The sequence below is a fragment of the Gorilla gorilla genome, chromosome 14 (assembly GCF_029281585.2).
Source record: "Gorilla gorilla gorilla isolate KB3781 chromosome 14, NHGRI_mGorGor1-v2.1_pri, whole genome shotgun sequence".
NCBI classification, from domain to species: domain Eukaryota; kingdom Metazoa; phylum Chordata; class Mammalia; order Primates; family Hominidae; genus Gorilla; species Gorilla gorilla.
In genome coordinates this window covers 106773727-106790579 of record NC_073238.2, presented here as the reverse complement: position 1 = coordinate 106790579, position 16853 = coordinate 106773727, and the positions used below count along the sequence as shown (strand labels likewise).

Sequence of the window (16853 nt, the reverse complement as noted above, 5' to 3'; positions counted from 1 at the left end):
GAGAATTATGCTGATTGTTGTATTCATAGGAATTACTTTAATTGTTGTTTTCATGCTCTTTGCATTAAAAAAAGGATTATTTAAATCGGTGGTAAACACGTATTTGAAGAAACACTCCTCTAGGTATCTTCTCTACCTGATATGTTCTATCTTTGAGTAGTATGCATCATTTATTTTGTCATAATTATTGCAACTCAGTTGCCTCTGAGTTTTTTTTTTTTTTTTTGAGACGAAGTCTCGCTCTGTCGCCCAGGCTGGAGTGCAAAGGCGCGATCTTGGCTCACTGCAACCTCTGCCTCCCAGGTTCAAGCAATTCTCCTGCCTCAGCCTCCTGAGTAGCTGGGATTACAGGCGCCCCCCCCCCCCCCCACCACGCCCAGCTAATTTTTGTATTTTTAGTAGAGACGGGGTTTCACCATGTTGGTCAGGCTGGTCTCGAAACCCTGCCCTTGTGATCCACCCGCTTGGGCCTCCCAAAGTGCTGGGATTACAGGCGTGAGCCACCGCGCCAGGCCGCCTCTGAGGTTTTAAAATCTCTAAGCTTCTCCTGTTTCAAGTTTCTTTGTAACAGCGCTTGTCAACCTTGGTTGCACTATCCAAATGTCCAGCCTGTACCCCAGACCAATTACATCAGAAACTCTAGGGGGCGACCCAGATATTGGTAATTTTTAAAACTCTCAGGTGGCTTATATGCACTTACATTTGAAAAACACTATTTAGAGTGAGAAATGATCTCAGGCTATCTTATAAGTTTCTTATTAATAGCCTAACATATTACAAGTGGCAAAATGGCATCAGTGAACCTTTTGGCTATAAATAGAGCTACATGTTTTATTCTAGCACTGCTGAAATAGTTTTGTAAAACCTTTGTGTCTATGTCCCTATACTTAGAAATTTGAGACATTAAATGGTGATAAAGAACTCTTAGCTATATTTATTCCAAAGCTGGAGCATGCTTCTTCTGGTTTAAAAATGGCAGCTCTCTCTCTCTCTCAGCCAAATTTGTTCATTTAATTATGTACCTAAAACAATCACAATTTGAACAAAAGTGTCACTCTTAAATAATAAAAACATTAAAAACTTTCAGGTAAATGAAAAATTATAGATGCCATTTATTTCAAGCAATTTATTAATACATGGAATTCCTAAGAGCATCATTTATCATTAATAATGCCTTTACATGAACTCTAAAGTATTAAACTTTTGATACTAACATTTATGGTACCCGAAACTCCTTCATGTCATATCATTAAGCATTTTAGCTTACTAGTCAGGAAAACTCCTTTTTATGGCTCATTATAGCTCAAAAGAGAACCACCTGATTTTGATCTCACCTCCAAATTTCAGCTTTAAGTTCTTATTTATTTATTTATTTTATATCTGCTGCAGTGTTAATTTTCAAAACCCTCTCTTGGTTTATTTTTTCAGTAATTTATTTCTTGGGCCCAAAGCATGGTAGGAGTAGATAATACATATTTCCTTCATTAATAATGAGCAAATACTTTCTCAGAAGGTTTCACTCTCATTTTTATCCTTACCATAACATTCTCAGTAGGCCCAGAGTGATTTTGATTTGGACAATCAGTTTGTCATTTTCCTTAGTGGGACCTATTATACTCTGAGATTTCAAAAAATACTTCATCATGACATTTTAAGTTAGTAAGAAATAAAAGTAAGAGTATTAATCATGATTATTAATAATGATGTAAACCCAACTGGAAATGCAGTGAATCTCATGATTATCTGATTTATGGGACTTGGTTTCATGATATTCACCCATAAACCTAACCTGAAATTTTATTTTATTAGCTGTTAGTGCCAGGTTGCTAGGATCTGAATAACAATGCAAATTTGGTGTATTCTGTTTAAGTCAGTGTTACTTTCCATTTGGTAAGGAGGAGCAAGTCAAGAATATATCTCCTGCAGAGTCTTTCTTGATTTGCTTCTGAAAGTAGAATAGACCACTCTTTTACTATCTCTCCTTCATATGCAGATTTATATATTAAAAAGCCCTTATGAAAAATCATTTTTCTTGTCTTCCTCCCCAAACTTCAAGGGCAGTGATTTGATCTGACTCATAACTGTATCTCCAGCAATTAGGGGCTCCCACTAGGTGCTCAATAAATGTTTGCTGAATGTTACACTGCATATAAATTGTTCTTAAACAATAAGGAATAAAAGGAAAATATTTTAATTCTCCTTGGAACATGAGATTGGAATTAGATCACAAACCATTATAGCATTTGAGACTTACTACCTGATTATAAAAACATTAATAAGCACCTAGATAGTCCACATTATTCACCAAACCCAAAAGTTTATTTTACTATTTTACAAAACCAAATTCACCCACACATTTACTGCCATTATGCATATTCAATTAATGTTCAGATACACATGTCAAATTCAAGGGAAATATCTTAAATAATAATAGTTTCATTAGAATAAAACTTGAACTTTCTATAGTAGTAACTATTTTACGAGATTAGGAAAATTTCTTGTTACTACATAAAAGATGACAACATCCACTAATAGCCAAACTTTGTGTAAAAGAAACACTCTGATTTATTTTTAGCAGTGTTTGGAAAATCTCACAATGTTAGCTTTAAGTAACCAAATATAAACTTGGAAACAGAATAAACCAATGCAAGTGAATGTAAGAACAGTATTTCTTAGGAAGCAATCTAAATAATTTATATAAAGTATATTAATATGTCTTTTATAGATGAAAATCTATCCTTTATCACCTTATCAATAGTTATATAATCAGTAGTTATTAACTAATAACAAAATGACATATGGAATGATGACAGTCTAATTCCCCCCAAAAAAATCAAGCAAAATTAATAGTGGTTCCTTTCCTAATCACCTTAATCTTTTTCTTTCTTTGACATCATTACTTGATCTTTTAAAAAGAAGAAAGCTTGGAAAGTCTACATTTTCTTAACATGAAAACAAGCATTGTTTAATGGATGTCATTACTTGAAAACATGTTAGTTAAACAGAGTGGTAAATTATTGCTATTCTTAGCAAAATAGAATAGTAGGGATGAAAAAGATCTTATAGCCTACAGTTTTATTTTCTTAAGAAAAACTTTTTTCCTTATTAAATATGCAGCATATCAACATATGGAAATAAATGGAAATGGATGAGGCCCACAGACTTATTTGCTGGCTCATTCTTTCAGTTTTAGTAATGGATCCTAAGGGATAGCTATAGAAAAATGAAACTTCTGGGAACAAACATATCTTCATGGACACAGCCAATGTCTTCCATTCCCCAAGACAGCATGACTGTTCTGTGTTCATAGAGTCCATTTACAGCAGAACATACTGCATGCCCATGAGTGAATTATGTTTCTATTTAATATTTCTAGATAATATTTAAAGTATAATCCCTTATGGGAATTATTATTAACTTTTAAAACTTAATTTCAATAATTTCGTTCCCATAAAATAGAAACGGCATTATTTTTTCGTACTGTTTGTATTCTTCTTTCCTATCACTGAATAAGATGGCTGCCTATGTAAATGCACTAAATTTCTTAGCATTTTCATGTGCTTTGCAAATAAAGCTGTCTAAAACAAATTCTATAACTCAATTTCTAGTTTTGTTGTAAACCACATATTAGTTAATAGCATAGCACACCTGATTTGACTTGGCATTTTCAAAATTGATTTATTGCACTCTGCAAAACCAATTAGCTCTAATCTTGCAAATGCAATAGGTTTCTCTTGCCATGATTATTATTATACAACCCATAGATACGTTATGTCATCTCTTGGTTTATGTCATTGTGATTTGCCACTCATTTCCAAGAGAAAACCTATCCCTAAAGCAATAGGTTCTGCCATTTTCTATTAACAATAAAGTGCTATGTATTATTGTAACAGCACCCAGGTTAAAAAGAGGGGTCTATACAAACCACCATACTCCAAATCCAGAAGTAATTCCTGGGGAGGAACTGATGTGTCTTTAATGTTTTGCAGTCATTGTCTTAGAATTTAAACACAAGTAGTCTCAAGTTTGTGGTTTGCTTCTATTGCCTACGGATAGCTGCAAAGAACAGGCTAAACATGATGGATTTCCTAAAGGTTTTCAGAATATGCTGAATAATTAAGTAGGGTTGGTGACAACTTAGGCTGTATTAAGGTAATGATATCTCTTTCTGTTTTCTTTAATAATTTCTATTCTTAAATTGTAATTCCTTTTTTAAAATTGACAACAGCAATTTGACAAGCATTGTATGTAATTACACTTCACCTTTTTATTCAATATGCAATGACTTCCGTTCATTCACAATAAAACTACATAGATCTACTATCCTGGATAGCTATTTCATAGCTGTAGTAGCAAGTTATTTTGATATATGTCTTTTGTTTTCTGTGTCATTATCAAGTAAGAAAGAACTCTGAGAATTCTATATCTTGTTTTGCTGTTGATGAGAGCCCTAATTAACTTATGCTTAAAGAGATTTTAGAAGAATACCAACATACGTTTCTCTGAGATTCCTCTTAGATTATCAAGAGGCAAAAAGGTGAAATAATGGGAAATCGAATTTTTAAAAATCCTTCATTTTTGTACTGTACATGGTTACAAGAGGAAAAAGAAATAATTTTTGGATAAGTTAAAATATTTTTAATTTTTATTTCAAATTTCAAAGGTAGAATGAATTATATTCAATACAAAAGGCATCTACTATTACTACAATAACTACATTTTAATCAATAATTCATGTATTTATATTTACATAAATTCCACCCATTTTCTCATTATACTACTGCAAGCTTCTTTGTATAGGACTTTGATGCTTTTAAAGAGCAATAAATAACAAAAATGAAGAATACACATTAGACCTGAAAAAAATCATATCAGCACTCTATATCAAATGTATTTATAATATTAATAAAGTAATGAAATCCAACATAAATATGAAAAACTCCTTTTTATAAAATGAGCAACTTATGTGAACTTTAAAAATATTTTTTAAAGTGTTTTTTTTTATTTTTTTAAATAATTGCACCAAGGTAAAGCAAACCTCTAGTTGATGTGGGCATGTTACGTAGGCATTAGCAGTACAGCCCTCATTATGCACTCATTGGACAGTAGCGCAACCCCAGGAAAGGATGGTTAACTTATGTGAACTTCACCTAAAAATATACTTATACCTCTATGCAAAAGTGAGTCTCCCAGCTAAGAAAACATATTTTATATTTGGCTGCAGTGGTAAACAAATCACAATTAGGATGATGTTTTCTAAATACTATTTATAGTAATGAAATATGGAAACATCTTAAAAGTCAATCTTGGCTAAATAAAGGTACATACTTATAAAGGAAAACTATCCTACCGTCATTATAAATGACATCAGGTATTGACATGGAAAGATCTCAATAATATACTATTGAGTGAATTTAAAAGATTATACACAAAAGCATATCTAGTATATTCTATTTTATATAAAATAATTCTAGGGTATAGGTATATATAAGAAGAGATGGCTATATGTATGTCTTCAACATAAATAATGGTTGCCTTTGGGCAGCAGGATTGATACTGATATACATTCATTGATATTCAACAATGAATATCTATTTCTTGGCCAAGTGCTAACAGCACTGATGATCTTTCTACAATGACTCTGAATCTTTTTGTTTATTTGTGCAAATTTATAAGGTCCATGAGAAAATTTGTTACTTCTATATAATGGGTAATTACCCTCCGGATGTGTGCTGCGTTGTTGAGACTATTTGTGGTCTTCTCATCTAAGACATTTTAAGATGATATAGATATGAACATATTCTGAGCAGCTACAGCCAAGTAATAAATAACCCCTCTGTGATTACTCCCTAAGTCTGCACAGGAAAAAGCAGTATACAATACAGTTCAGTAACAACCACATATCCTAATGGTCAAGTCTTCTTAGATAAAATGTACAGTTTTATGAGAACAGAGCAAGGTAATTCAAGTTTTTTATGAGCAAAAATGAAGAGAGGTAAGATAATTAGAAAACCATGATACAGCGCAAAACAGTTGCAAAGGCTCAGAGTCAATGGTTGTCTAATTGGGATGAAAGACCTTAACATTTGCTCCAATCTTTGTGTAAGGAAATAAATCTAAAGACTCAATTCTGGCCAAGTGCGGTGGTTCACGCCAGTAATCCCAGCACTTTGGGAGGCTGAGGAGGGAGGATCACCTGAGGTCAGGAGCTCAAGACCAGCCTGGGCAACCTGGCAAAACCCCATCTCTACTAAAAATTCAAAAATTAACTGGCTGTGGTGGCGGGCACCTGTAATCCCAGCTACATGGGAGGCTGAGGCAGGGAGAATTGCTTGAACTAAGGAGGTGGTGGTTGCAGTGAGCTAAGATCGCACCACTGCACTCCATCTCAAAAAAATAAATAAATAAGTAAATAAATACCCAATTCTAATGTAAACTACAGACTTTGAGTGATAACAGTGAGTCAACGTAGATCTAAAATGTAAATGTTGGTTAAAAAACAGTACCACTCTGGTGTGGGATGTTGATAGTGAGCAAGGTTGTGCATGTGCAGGGATGGGCTGTATGGAAACTCTCTGTATGTTCCACACAATTTTGCTCTCAAACTAAAAATGCTACTAAAATAAAGTTTATTGATTTTAAAAAATTCTGGCCACACACAGTGGCTTACACTTCTAATTCCACCACTACGGGAGGCCAAGGCAAGTGGATCTCTTGAGACTAGAAATTCAAGACCAGCATGGGCAACACAGTGAGACCGTCTCTACAAAAAAATAAAAATTAAAAATAATTTTTTTAAAAAGTCTAAAGACCCTCTGTTAATTTAGCTGTTGGAACCACAACAGTGGTTGTCTTCTAATCATCCCAGAGGACTCAACTGAGATTCAATCTTCTTCATGTGTCTCTGGAATTCATAGTCAGAAGACTGGGATGGAGTCAATGAGATCCCATTCAATTATGTCTGCCATTTTCCCCTCTCAAAAGGACCTATGAGACTATAGGCCTCCGTCCAGAACTAACCTGCTACTTCAGAGGTGAAGGAAAGGAATGAGACAGCTATACAATGCTTTTTTTTTTCTCTCTTTTTTTCTGTACCCCAATAAAACGGTCTGCTTTACAGGTTAGATATAAAGAGTACAAAATTTGTTTTAAAAATACGAAGGTTGTTATTGGGAGCTGTAAGTCTTCAACCATATTTCATATCTTGTAAGAGTACTATTAGCCTCCAGATAAAAAATAAAATTCAAACCATTTTACCATCATTCTGGATCCATGTTAAACAAACCAACTTAGAGCTTTCAGCAGGCTATGATGAGATACGTGTCTAGATACAGAAATAGCCCTGTGCCATAGGGAGATGCTGTATCATATTGACATTTCAAAATAGATAAAAAAAAAATTGAAACCTACTTCTGGATGCATCACAAAAAAGCAAGAGGCTTGGAGCACATTACTAAATTCGATGTACTAAAGAGAGAAAGAGTATTTGCTTATCCACTGCTGAGTAACAAGTTACCCCTAAACTTAGGGGTTTTAAACAACAACCATTTTAGTTTTTCTTGATTCTGCATGTTAGGAATTTGGGCAAGGCTTAGCTGGATTTGGTATTCTGGTATTCTGGTCTGTTTTAGGCTGGAAGCTTTAAGAAGTCTTTGTGTTTTTTGTTTGTTTTTTGTTTTTTTGTTTTCCACATTTCTGTCACTTCATATGGCCTCTATCAGTTTGGCTACCTTGAGCTTCCTCTCTTCCTGGAGATGTCAGAAGAATTGGACTTCTTACATGGTAGATGGCTTCTATGAGGGAGAAAGAGGAAGTTACAAATCTATTGCCATCCAGACATGGAATCAATTGGCATCATTTCTATTGCACTCCATTTTATTTGAAAAAGCCAGTCATAAAGCCAGTCCAGATTCCAGGGAAGGGGCACTGGACCCCACCTCTCAATGAGAGGCATGGGAAAGAATTCATGGTCAATTTTTAACCAATTACAGGAGGGAGTAAGAGGTCTTTACAGGGTATTTAGCAAAAGCATCTGTTTCTATTAGGTAACTGAGGTTAATCAAACTAGAGACTGTTTTATGGTATTTGAATTGATATTTTCCTCCTTATCTGGGTTGGAGAGAGGAAATGAACTTGATAACAGTGTCACTATTTCAGAAAAATAATGTAGCATATTATATTGCTTTCCTTTATGTCTTGACAACTATATAAACCTATAAAAATGAAACAAAGAAATAAGCAAACAAAAACAAACAACCCAAAATGTACACACTGAGTTATTCCAATTTAATTTGTATGGCATTGGATCACCACCTTTTATTTCCCATTTAAAAAATACGTTAGTGTGATGTAGTTACAGAAAAAAGACATTGAAGAAAATATTAATTCTCATTACCCTACGTACAGAATATTTTTTTCTAAATATGCAGGTAAAAATTTATACTACAAATGATATAAATGGAAAAAAAAAACACGATTGTGGTAAACAGAGTCATGCTCCCCCTCCCCCATAGATTTTCACATTCCAATCTCCAAAACCTGTGAGTATGTTACCTCACATGGCAAAAGGGACTTTGTGGTTGTGATTAAATTAAGGATTTTGAGATGAGGAGATTAACCTGGATTATCAGGGTGGGCCCAATGTAATCTCGGAGGTCTTAATAAATGAAAGAAAATTGCAAAAGTATAAAAGAGAAGGGGTTGAGATGATGGAAACAGAGTTCTGAATGATGAGGTCAGGAGCCGAGGAAAGTAGGCAGTTGCTAGCAGCTGAATAAGGCGGGGAAGAGATTCTGGAGCCTACAGAAGGAACACAACCTTTCATTTTAGCCCCATGAGATCCATTTCAGACTTCTGACCTGCAGAACTATAAGAAAATATATTAAGCCACTAAATTTATAGTAGTTGGGTATGGGAACAATAGGAAACAAACTATTAAACATTTAAAAGAAGTTTATAATTATTTTTAATGATAGCTAACATAAATCAATAAATCATTTAGAAAAAAATTTAAACTAATGGTACAGTAAAAACAGTGAACTATAATAATGCTATTAAACTATTGCATCTGGGATTCAGAAACGCTCTGATTTTAAAGTAATAATATTGATTGAAGTCATGCAAATGATGCTTTGAAAATGATGCATCACAGATACATAATTCCTTTCTGAAGCATATTATTTAATCTACTTTAAGATTTTGGAAATATACACAAACACCCAATGATAAATTAAATATGCTTACTTTATCTTAATTTATGCAAAAGACATGCAAGGTGTTTAGTTTATAAATTCAGGGTTCTTCCCCTATGGGAAGGAAACAAGCATTTCAACTCAAAATTGTTTGGTATGATTGGAAAATAGGCAGTAAATGTTGTTGTTTTACATATTAGAAAAGGTAAAATATTTAAACTTTTGAGATCTCAAGGACTTCTATTTGGCTTTATAGAAAATCCTCAAAAGAAAAATATTGTGTTACCAAACAAAGCAAAACATGGTTCACACAATTCTACATAAATTGACAAAGTTTACATCTTGAATTTTGTTAGCAATTTTGAATTTATAACTAATAAACCTTAAACATTTAAGAGTATAAATCCTTTAATAATCAATTACCACATCCAATTAGCCCATAATCACTGAAATATACAATTGGGACTAGAGCTCATTTCAAATCTCAAAATACAAAGTCACTTAATTCAGAACTCCATCTGTGCCTCAGTCTCTAGAGTCTGACAAACAGCCTCCAAATTGTCTTCAGAGTTTTCATCAAAACAAGACACCAGTTTGGAATCTATTTTAACATTACTTGCAACATATAGGGACTCACACTGCATCTGGTTTGACTTTTCTCTAATGAAAGTTGCTAGTTGTTCTGTGTCAGGAAGGATATAAGTATTCCCTAGAAATAGTGCTGTTATTTAGAATACAACAATAGAGAAATCAAATCCCCAGATCTTATATTTCCTATTCATAAAATTGTAATTGGCCTTTTTATATCTATGTTACTCTTGAGACAGAAAATTAACTTTATGTACATATATGGGATACCCATAAAACTCAGAATAGTTCACACTTTTATTCTCCAAAAAGAATTAGAAATAAAGTCAAAGCATATTTTCCTTTAATCCTGGGGATTTTGTATAGTTCAATGTTATCTCTTGAGGTGATGTTAAATATCAGTATCGTAAATAACTGGCAAGGGAAGAACTGCAGCATGATCTTTGCAATAGTACTGCAAATAGAGAAAAACAGCCTCACAAAAATTATATTTCACTTGTCGGACCATGTCAACTCCTTGCAGATAGCAAATATTTATATTCTACTTTGTCAAGTGTGCAGGTCTTGCTGTGTAACTCACCGGGTTCAAAGTCTGGTTTCACTAGTCTCTATAATGTGGGTTATAACTTGGGCTTATTGACATCCTGTAAGCTTCATTTTATTCATATAAATTGCATTTAAGAATGCCTGCATCAGAAATTTGGGAGGCATGAGTTCTAAGTAAATTAATATACATAAAATACTCAGAACAATTTCTGATTCACAGTAAATGATCAATAAATGATTGCTGATATTAAGGGTAATCAGAAAGAATGCACACTATTTCATGAATAAGTGAGAGTTTCAGAGGCAAAAGCTGCCTTGTCTTTTGTCAGGCTATGAAAAACAAGAATATAACTTTTTTTTAGAAGAATCAAAAGTATGTCTTTGTCCTGCATCTCTGTTTATTGTGTGTGTGTGTGCTTAATAAACAAAGTCAGAATTCATTCAGCATTTGAATCAGAGCCTACACACACACACACACACCTCCAAAGTAATTTATTATATTTAAGATGTCTATTATATTGTCTTCTCCATTCCTGCCTCTATAAGTGAAATCTAATTTATTTATTTATTTATTTATTTATTTATTTATTTATTTATTTATTTATTTGAAATGGAATTTCACTCTTCTTGCCCAGGCTGGAGTGCAGTGGCGCGATCTCAGCTCATTGCAACCTCTGCCTCCCGGGTTCAAGTGATTCTCCTGTCTCAGCCTCCCGAGGAGCTGGGATTACAGGCGCCTCCCACCACGACCGGCTAATTTTTTTGTATTTTTAGTAGAGACGGGGTTTCACCATGTTGGCCAGGCTGGTCTCAATCTCTTGACCTCAGGTGATCCGCCCACCTCGGCCTCCCAAAGTGCTGGATTACAGGTGTAAACCACCGCGCCCGGCCATGAAATCTATTTTTTAATTCCATAAGGCAATGAACACATATCAAAGTAATATACAACTTCTTTATTGCTATACATTAATGTATAGCAATGTATTTTGTACATATTTTCATATATCTGTATATAAAATTTTCAAAATAATAATAAAAACAATCTAAGTAACATTTCAAAAAACAAATATAGGAAGAGAAAGAAAGACGACCCAAACCAAAATCTAAAACGGAAGAGAGAGAGAAAAAGAAATAAAAAATCTTGCAGACAAAGATAAATTCTCTGGGTTGAAATTCCAACGTTTTATGCAAGGGAGAAGAGTTCTTGCCTCGGCTCAGTACCTTCATGGGCCCGAACGTTTGTGCTCAGACCCTCTGTTGACTAGAAACAGCAGACGAAAGGTGAAGAGCACAGACACTGGTCACAGAGAGAGGTCAACTTTGACGTCGGTGGGAGATAACTGATATGTATGAATCTTCTGTGACTGATGTGCTGAACCTGCCTGACGCCTAACATAAACAAAATATAACTTAGTTCCCTCTTCCACCATTCCTGAATTGAAACTTTATTCAGCAGGCCTCATTTTCACATGTTCCTGAATGGACTGGGAAACAACCACAGCTTCTGTGTTCAGTTTTAGGTAATTGAGTCCTACAGTCATTTTAAGTACAAGTTTAAATTTAAGTACAGTTTAAATTTAAACTCAGAAACCGGTTGTCCAGTCCAAGATCATCATAATAAAAACGAACAAACATGATTTACAGTAAAATTCTGTTTCCTCTTCTGGACCTGCTTTAAGCTGGAAACCTAGGAGGGGTCTTTAGGAGAGAAGGTGTATCTTTTGCTTTTCGGGACCCTTGAGGGTTCCTACAGGGCTCTTTTTTCCTACAGTTCCCTTGACTCAGGTAGAGCCATCTGTGTCCCTTTGGGGTGTCCTTTGCAACTTCCTCACCTCTGAGAATCTCTTGCTGTATAACTTGGCTCTTTCTACTGATGTCTCTGTCCTACTGAGAGGTGAAGCCAGCTGGACTTCCTGGCTCAAGTGGGGACTTGGAAAACTTTTCTGTCTAGCTGAAAGATTATAAAAACTCACCAATCAGCACTCTGTGTCTAGCTAAAGGATTGTAAATGCACCAATCAGTACTCTGTAAAAACTCACCAATCAGCGCTCTGTGTCTAGCTAAAGGATTGTAAATGAACCAATCAACACTCTGTAAAATGGACCAATCAGTGCTCTGTAAAATGGACCAACCAGCAGGACATGGGCGGGGACAAATAAGGAAATAAAAGCTGGCCACCCTAGCCAGTGGCAGCAACCCGCTCGGGTTCCCTTCCACGCTGTGGACACTTTGTTCTTTCGCTCTTCACAATAAATCTTGCCGCTGCTCCCTCTTTGGGTCTGTGCCACCTTTAAGAGCTGTAACACTCACTGTGAAGGTCCATGGCTTCATTCTTGAAGTCGGTGAGACCAAGAACCCACCAGAAGGAACCAACCCCGGGCACACTACAGGCAACCTTAGTGGACATAACCCAAAGCAGTCTTGTTTGCTTTTCTCTCCCATGCATTCCATGACAGGTCTATGGGAGATACTCACATACCTCTAACACTATTAGATTTCAGGAGTGCAGGCCAATTTTAATGGGATGTCACTTATGCATAAGTCCAAGCATGGATCAGACCTAATACACATTCTGTTTTAGTGTTCCCAAGAATGAATGTGGCACAAACCCTCTGTGTCTCTCACCCTCAGGGAATATATTTCAAAACTGATCATTTGCATTTTATTTGCTCTCACTAGGTTTGGAACTATAAGAGCATTCCCTCACTCCTACCTCAAATAAAAACTAGGGACTTATGCATCAGCTCTCTAAAAAAAGAGTCCTGCCATCAATGTTCTCTTTCCACATCTGACTCCTTCATATGTCTGGTCTAGAGGGTGGTCCAGAAGTTGTGGAACAGATTCTTCTTCTCTCACTCTTGTTAATTTTTATATGAGAGGGGCTCTGGCTTTTGTCTTACCTTCACTTTGTTATCCTGATGTCAGGCAAAGCTGAAGTAGATTTCCACTCTAATGATGTGTTTCACACAATCAGCCTAAACAGCTGAAGTCACTAAGGTCAAAATGTATATCTATTTAAATCTCAATAATCTCTGTGATACTGACGAGTCAAAATGAAACAGAGCTGGTCAGCTCAAGGTGTGGGTTCTGGACCAGCAGCCTATGCATCACATGGCAACTGGTTAGAAATGCAGTCTCGTCTGGGTGCAGTAGCTCATGCCTGTAATCCTGGCACTTTGGGAGGCTGAGGCAGATGGATCACAAGGTCAAGAGATCGAGACCATCCTGGCCAAGATGGTGAAACCCTGTCTCTACTAGAAATACAAAAATTAGCTGGGTGTGGTGGTGTGTGCCTGTAGTTCCAGCTACTCAGGATGCTGAGGCAGGAGAATCACTTGAACCCGGGAGGCAGAGGTTGCAGTGAGCCGAGATGGTGCCACTGCACTCCAGCCTGGCGACAGAGCGAGACTCCGTCTCAAAAAAAAAAAAGAAAAAAATGAAATGCAGTCTCTCCTCTCTTCCTCAGACAAACACTGAATCTGAATATGCGTTTTAGCTGGTTCCCTGAAAGAGTCATATGTGTAATAAAGTTTGGGAGGCACTGCATAGGCAATTATTAATTATGATGCTTTTAAAGTCATCTCTCAAACTGTACTCCTTATAAAATTAATATCTTCCAAAATGGCTTCCACGAAAAATGAGGTTTATTATCAAATGTATTTTTGAAATATTAAGTTAAATAAAGTGCAGCAAATTTCCTTTCTGCCATACTTCGGAGAGTCCAATTAAGCACTGCTATACTCCAAGAGAAAAACGGCATGTGCAATATTTCTTCAAGCCATTTCACCTTGAAGCTATGTTTTCTTAGGGTGATCTATTAATATCTTTTGGAACACTGGGGTTTGTAAAAAGCAGATTGAAAAATGATGCCCCAATTTGTGAAGAAGTGATCAAATTCTATTATACAGACTGCAATTTACACTTCAGGAAAAACACCTGTTTGAGGTTTCAAATTACACATTGTAAAAATTGTTTATGTGAGATGTCTTATTCTTTATAGATTATATGGTAAAATAGTTTATCTTTGCTCCTGTCTTCCCACTGCTGTCTCCAGACACATTACTACTCTCATTCTGCCTACTGGACTCAGGGACTTGGCACTGATCTCAAACAAATCTCAACATCTTTTTGCATGTTCAGATTCAAGATTTCTCCCTCCTGTTGCCTCTTATCAAAATAAGTGTCTGTATTACATTCCTCCAAAAGTAGATAATCCTCATATAACCACTCTGTGAAAGCCACCCTCTGATAGGTAAGGTCTGAAATTGTCTGGATATGCTATTCCTTATTGCTTTTTTTAAAAAAAATAGAGAAGAGCTAGGCTTTAAAATGTCTTATCCCAAGACAAAACAAAACAAAATTACATATGTTGTTACAATTCAAATATGTTTTATCTAAAACAATCTCTGAATATCATGAGGATGAACTCTACTTAATCATTGGAATGAAGTACCATGTGGTAAGAAATCAGAAAGATTGTAAATATGAACATATGAGTACACTCTCCTCATTTCCTCTTAGAATCATGTCTTCATTGGGTATCCTGTGTTTCTTTCTTAGTTATTTCATTATTTAAATATCTTTTGTATTTTTTCTATCATTTTCCATGATCCAGGAAGACAAGTTTTCTGCTTACAAAGAGTTTCAGAGCCAGCTTTTTCTCCTTTCCACTTAGAGCTTATCCTAGACAATTTGTATCAAAAATGCAAGCTACTTTTGAATTTGCTTTTAAATTTTTCTAGACATACTATTTTGTGGCTAAAAAAAATCTCATTTTTAGATTTCTTCATTTCCTCTTCACTTTCATCACAAAAAATAGAGTCTGGCTGCCATTTTATGCATTTTTTGGTCATACTACAATTAAGTTAGTTAACATTGCAATCTAATTTCATCTAGCATCCCAAATTACAATTTCTGCTATATTGAATAGGTGCAGAGACAGTTAAATGGTTACAACATTATAAAATATTAATTTGCATAATACTAATAGTCTGATGCATTTTAGAGTATCTTTCCCACCCTGCCTATTGTAAAGGAACAATTAATCATCAATATGAATAATTCCCAAAGAAAAAAGCTAAGCAGAATTGATAATATGCAAAGAAGCTCAATGGTACATAAACATCTATAATTTCTGCTTTCCTAGTGTCTTTTTATCTGGAGCTCAGATTTTTACCAATGCCTGTTTTACTGTCTCTCTGTATTTATTCATTCGACAAAGGTTGATCTAATGCATATTAAATATTAGGCTCTGTTCCTGACTTTGGGGATTCAAGGAAAGTTAAAAACTATATAAGGTCAGATAGTGATATGTACTAAGGGCAAAAATAAAGCCATTTAAACAGAAAATGACTTGGGTAGAATAACAAGGAGTTACTAATTTAGATATATTTAATCAGCTATGTATTAGGTATATAGTTTTGATCAGATTATCCTAATTATACTCTGTCAAGTTAGGTGAAAATCAATGTTCATTTTTAGTTGCTCTTGAAGTCATTGATTATTAATAAGCTATCCCTCCGTGACTTTTCTGTGGCTCATTTATTTTAGACTATACCAAAATTTCTGTCCAAATTTACTTAAAATCCATATGGCCTTTTAAATTTGACATGCTAAGAGAAAGACAGATAGAAAATTTATCTTACTCATATTAAAATAAATCTGTTCCAAATAAGCCATGTTTCAACTGAAATCATGATTATTCTAACAATGAGTTGTTGTGTCTTCTTGTTAAGGAAAAACTGTTAAGGACCAGCAATACATAGGGAATTTTTGATTATTTTTTGGTCAACATTATAAACAAGCCATTGGTCAACTTCATGAAATTGAGAAAAAACCATTGTGACTGCTCGGTGTCATATATGAAAGACAATCTGATAAAACACATTTAAAAATTTCTGAACATTTGTTCAGGCAATATATTAATATTGTGAAATCAAATGTTTAAAGAGTCAACACTGGAAAGTTCATGGATGACTGGTATAAGAATGAGAGAAGTCAGTGTATTGAACAGAAACTCTGCCATGTAAAAATGAACACTATGAGTTTTTAAAACTTACACAAAATATATTAGCGATAGATGTGTTGGCTTTCTGCAGAGATGTTCCTGGAGACAATCCTAGCACAGAAGAAGCCTCTTCACCCTCCTGGCTGACTTTCTGTGTTCTCACCATAAAACTCTGCCCTCCAACCCGTTTTCGTTTTAGTCTCTCTGCAGTGCTTGGTGGGATGTATCAAAAGATTGTTATAAATACCTAAGAATTGTAACACAGCATAGTCAAATCTCAATTTTGAATACAAAGTTAATAAAATATATGTAATATAAAATAAATTTATATAATTACATATACATAATATATGCTACAACGTTGTATGAATAACATACATGATTATTTGTAATATGAAAATGATATTACATATAATTCAGTAATTACCACAAATCTGTCAGATGAGTTTTATTATTTAAACAATACATATGAGAAGAAGGCTGAACCTTGATTATTTGGCTCCATGTCTTTATTTTTGTAG

At 34.8% G+C, this 16853-nt stretch overlaps 1 protein-coding gene and 1 non-coding gene across 2 annotated transcripts in view; both read right to left on the bottom strand.

Moving 5' to 3' along the window:
* GPC5 (glypican 5) overlaps positions 1–16853 on the bottom strand; it is a 1465923-nt gene that overhangs the window by 799972 nt on the left and 649098 nt on the right. The gene's annotated exons all lie outside the window — the stretch shown is intronic.
* Positions 5007–5131, bottom strand: LOC115930480 (U4atac minor spliceosomal RNA). Its single transcript, XR_004067116.1, has one exon. It is a non-coding gene; the product is annotated as a U4atac minor spliceosomal RNA (small nuclear RNA).